The sequence below is a fragment of the Glycine soja genome, chromosome 19 (genome assembly GCF_004193775.1).
Source record: "Glycine soja cultivar W05 chromosome 19, ASM419377v2, whole genome shotgun sequence".
NCBI classification, from domain to species: domain Eukaryota; kingdom Viridiplantae; phylum Streptophyta; class Magnoliopsida; order Fabales; family Fabaceae; genus Glycine; species Glycine soja.
The window spans coordinates 11,867,825-11,872,888 of record NC_041020.1 but is presented as its reverse complement, the minus strand read 5'-3'; the positions used below and the strand labels follow the sequence as shown (position 1 = coordinate 11,872,888).

The 5,064-nt window shown below is 43.8% G+C and overlaps 1 long non-coding RNA gene across 1 annotated transcript; it reads left to right on the top strand.

Annotated features, from left to right (window-relative positions):
* The first annotated feature begins 688 nt into the window (after positions 1-688).
* Positions 689-1,140, top strand: LOC114398319. Its single transcript, XR_003663575.1, has 2 exons — positions 689-787; positions 915-1,140. It is a non-coding gene; the product is annotated as an uncharacterized LOC114398319 (long non-coding RNA).
* The last annotated feature ends 3,924 nt before the right edge of the window (positions 1,141-5,064 follow it).

The following is a 5,064-nucleotide window of genomic DNA, read 5'->3' as shown; positions in this document are numbered from 1 at the left end:
AGGAGATTCCTCGTTCTGACTGTTTTCTGATGTTGATGTTATGAGGCATATTAAGAAAATTAGAAGAGCCAAATCTAGTTATTTTTTTATGTAATGGTGCTATTTTAGAGACTGTTTATTTCTGTTATTATTGGGATTGAGCCTTGTCTGACTAAATGAAATTAAAGACTACTGGGTTTATAGCATATATTATGTACTTGTTAATGCATTCTCACCTGCATCTTAAATGATAATTTCAGGTCTAGGATGGTCATATCCATGTGATTTGTGGAGTGTTGGATGTATTCTCATTGAACTATGCTCGATTTGTCTTCCATATCTATCAATATGTATTAGGCATGGCTTGAATATGGAACAACTAGTCTTAGTGTTCTAAATGTGAAACTTTTGTCAGTGGGAAGCATTGTTTCAGACTCACGAAAACTTGGAGCACTTGGCAATGATGGAAAGAGTTTTGGGACCTATCCCTGAGCACATGATTCACAGGTCTAAGTATTTAATTAGTGAATTTATAGAACGTTCTTTAAATTTCCCATTCCAGTTTTGTTCGAGATACAACCAGAGTCACTGCCTTCCAAGTTATGAATCAATGACTGGGAAAAAGCCAAAAGCTGATTAGTTATCACCAAATATACTAAATGTAGTAACTTCTTTTTTATTCATTTGCTCTTCAATATGTAGCAAGCGTGCAGAAAAATATTTCAAGCGTGGATCGCATCTAAAATGGCCTGAAGGAGGTGTTTCAAGGGAGAGGATTAGTGCAGTGAAGAAGCTTGGTCATCTTAAGGTTTGTTGTGTTTCCTACTGTCTTGTCAGTAATTGCTGGGTTTGAATCTTCAATTAATTAGTGTACTCCAGTGTGTGTGTGTGTTAATTTTGTGAATTGTAATGACCCATAATTATTCTTAATGCAGGATATTGTATCACGAAATGTGGACTCTTCAAGGTCCTCCTTGACTGACTTGTTACATGGCTTATTAACATATGATCCGACCAAACGCCTTACAGCTTGCCAAGCCCTCGATCATCCCTTCTTTAGGAATCCTACTTAAGAAACCAGATTTTTGGAATGACTTCCATTTTAAAGATTGTCGGTTGCACAGGTTACAACTTTGAATGTATTCATTTCTTTATTATTTATAGCAGTGGCTCAGTCGCATTGAAAATATATTTTAATTTTATCATTATTTGATAGGCTAGGGTAGAGAGAAAAGATACCTTCGAGCAGTATCAGCTCCAGAAAATAAGAGAGAAAGGATAAGTTTATTAATTTTCTGCTGCTGTCATTATTACAACCTAGGAATATAAAGAGTCCTCTATTGTCCTAGCCTATGGGATCAATTGACGCATGTGCCCTGATCCATAAAAGATGGTAACAAACTAGCTAGAAGCCAAGGATTACAGCAGATATTTCATTACTCTAAAGTTGTTGTGATTCCCACATAATCACGTGCCCAAGATGGTGCTTTCCTCTTCCTTTGTGGTCTTGGGCTTTTGCTTCTTGTCACTTGATCAGGCCCAACATTAGTTTCTATCAGCACCTCCGTATCACTGCCTTCCCCATCAAATTCGACCTTGTCCTCAAGGTTGCAGTGAGGATAAGATTTCAGCAATTCCTTCCAGTTTTCCCAAGTGTCCTCAGCTGGTGAGAGGCCTTCCCAACGCACTAGAACCTGCCTGATCGTGCCCTTAACTGTCTGCAATTTGCGAGTGTCCAGAATTTGTGTTGGTTGTAATGGAACCAAGGTCCCTGTAACAGCGTCATCCAACAGAGGTACTTGCGACGGTGGCTGCCCAAAAAACTGCTTGAGTTTTGAAACATGGAAAACGGGGTGAATACGGGCTTCTGGAGGCAGCAAGAGTTCATAAGCAACAGTACCAATACGTTTGACAATTTGATAAGGACCAAAGAAACGTTTGGTGAACTTGGAGTAGCGGGCACCACGCACACTATTCTGCCTATAAGGTTGCAAACGCAGCCATACCCAAGTGCCTACTTCGAATTCTTTGTCCATCCTGCCATTGTTGGCGTGTGATCGCATTCGGGACTGGGCCTTTTGCAGGTTAAGTTTGATCACAGCTAACATCTGATGGCGTTGGGCTAGTGTTTCATCTAGTGTGGCAACCACAGTGGACCCTGAGACATAGGAGCACATGTTGGGAGGTGGTCTTCCATAAAGAGCCTCAAATGGTGTCATCTTGATAGCAGATTGATAGGAGGAATTATACCAATGTTCAGCCAAAGGAAGCATGGAAACCCACAGTTTGGGAGTATCACTCACAAAACAGCGAAGGAAAGTTTGTAAAATTCTGTTGGTCACTTCTGTTTGTCCATCGGACTGTGGATGATACGCACTAGAGAAACATAGTGTAGTTCCATTGAGCTTGAACAATTCCTGCCAAAAACGGCTGACAAAAACCCGGTCTCGGTCGCTCACAATAGTCTTGGGCATTCCATGGAGTCGATAGATCTCAGACATGAACACCGGAGCTAAGGAAACTGCTGAATAGTGAGCGGGGAGAGCAATAAAGTGAGCATACTTAGTCAACCGGTCTATTACCACCCAGATAGTAGACTTCCCATGTGAAGGAGGAAGCTTAGTAATGAAGTCCATGGCAATATCCTCCCAAACTTGAGAAGGGATAGGCAGCGGATTCAACAAGCCATAAGGTCGATGGGTGGAGTACTTTTGTTGTTGGCATATGGAACACTCCTGCACCCATCTTTTCACATCTTTCGCCATGTTGGGCCATGAGAAGGCAGCGGTTAAACGAGCTAAGGTCCCCTTCACACCGGAATGACCTCCCACTGGGCTGGTGTGAAACTCCTGCAAGAGTTGCGTTCTGAATTGAGTTTCGCTTGGGATGAACAAACGCCCTTTGTAGAACCACAGACCCTGATGAAGCTTAAAAGGTGAATCTGGCTTCAGAGATGTAAACTTGCGAGTGAGCTGTTGACCAACCGGATCAGAAGCATAAAAAATCCGGAGTTGCTCTAACATCAAAGGTTGAGCTTCAGAAACTACCTGAATGTAAGTCAAGGACGGTACATCTACACGAGATAGAGCATCTGCGACCAAGTTGGTCTTTCCCGGGGTGTATACAATCTCATAGTCAAAACCCAATAGCTTAGTTAACCACCTATGTTGTGCCGGCGTCTGAATCGTCTACGTTATCAATTCCTTTAAACTGCGATGATCCGTATAAATGAAAAAATGCCTTCCCAAGAGATAATGTCGCCACTTTTTGACTGCAGCCGTAACAGCAAACATTTCCCTCTCATAAGCAGATGCAGCCCGCATTTTGGGACATAACTTGCGACTGAAAAAAGCAATGGGATGGGATTGCTGAGATAAAACTGCTCCAACAGCAGAATTTGACGCGTCGGTAGTAACCTCAAATGTTTGATCAAAGTTCGGAATTCCCAAAACCGGCAAGGTAGTCATAGCCATCTTAAGAGCTTGAAAAGCTTCTAGCGCACACTCATTCCAGCAGAAAGCATTAGTTTTGAGCAAAGAAGTTAATGGTTCAGCTATCGAGGCATAATGGCGGACGAAGCGACGATAGAACCCGGTTAAACCCAAAAATCTGCGAAGGGCAGTGAGGTTGTGAGGAGGGGGCCAAGACTGAACCACCTTCAGCTTCTCTGGGTCAGCAGCTACTCCCTCCTGAGAGATAATATGGCCTAAATATGCAACAGTAGGCACAGCAAACTCGCACTTGGAAAGCTTCGCAAACAATTGATGCTGGTCTAATAGCTCTAAAACCTGCTGTAGGTGCTGAATATGAGTGTCCCATGATAGACTGTAGATCAAGATGTCGTCAAAAAATACTAGCACGAATTTTCGCAAAAATGCGCGAAAAACCTCATTCATCGTCGCCTGGAATGTTGAAGGTGCATTGGATAACCCAAATGGCATCACTAGGAACTCAAAATGCCCATCAACAGTGCGGAAAGCAGTCTTGAAACAGTCCTCCGGTGCCACTCTAATCTGGTGATATCCGGAACGTAAATCAAGCTTGGAGAAAATCTTGGCTCCATAGAGTTCATCCAAGAGCTCGTCAATGGTGGGAATAGGAAAACGATCTTTCACCGTGATGTTGTTAAGGGCGCGGTAATCAACACAAAAACGCCATGTTCCATCCTTTTTGCGTACCAACAAAACCGGTGATGAAAAAGGGCTAGTGCTAGGGCGTATAACCCCTTCTGCCAGCATATCTCGGATCATCGAAGTCATGATTTCCTTTTGGAATTGAGGGTACCGATATGGTCGAACGTTGACTGGTTTGGCTTGGGGTAGGAGGTGTATATGGTGGTTGAGTGGTCTGTTGGGGGGTAAGCCTTGAGGACTAGAGAAAACTGATGCAAATTTAGTGAGGATGGGGGCAATTTCTGGATGTGGGGGAATTTTAATGGGAGGTGAGTCAATTTGGGAAAAAGATATGGTGTGGGCGGAGGAAATGGCATCAATAAACACAAAGCGGCAGTACTGGGAGAATGTGGCCAAGGATGGTTGAGTGGAAGTGTTACCGGTGAGGGTGATAGGGGTGTTGTTATAACTGAACTGGATGGATGGAATGGTGTAATCGGACAGAAAGGAGCCAAGAGTTTGCAGCCACTGCACCCCCAAAACCAAATCTGCGCCATGAATTGGTATGATGAAGAAAGGTATGTGAAACATTTGCTTAGCGAGGTTCACTGGCACATCAGCACAGAATCCGCTACAAGTGATCGAATCGCCGTTACCCACCACAACTGAGAATGGCTTGATAACTACCATAGGCAAACCGAGGAATTCCGCTACTCTGGGCTGCATAATGTTGTGCGAGCTGCCCGAATCAATCAGGACTGTAACTTCAAGTTCACCGACACGTCCTTGAACGCGAAGAGTGCGTGGTGATGGAGGTCCCACCAGTGCTGCTTGAGACAGTTGAAAATGCTCGGCGGCGGCCGGAGAGGATGAATCCGGAGAGGACGGCGGTGACATGGGTGCTGGTGACATGGGTGCTTGTTTTCATTTTGTTCATTTAAACCCATTGTCCTTTGCATCTGGACAGGCAGTG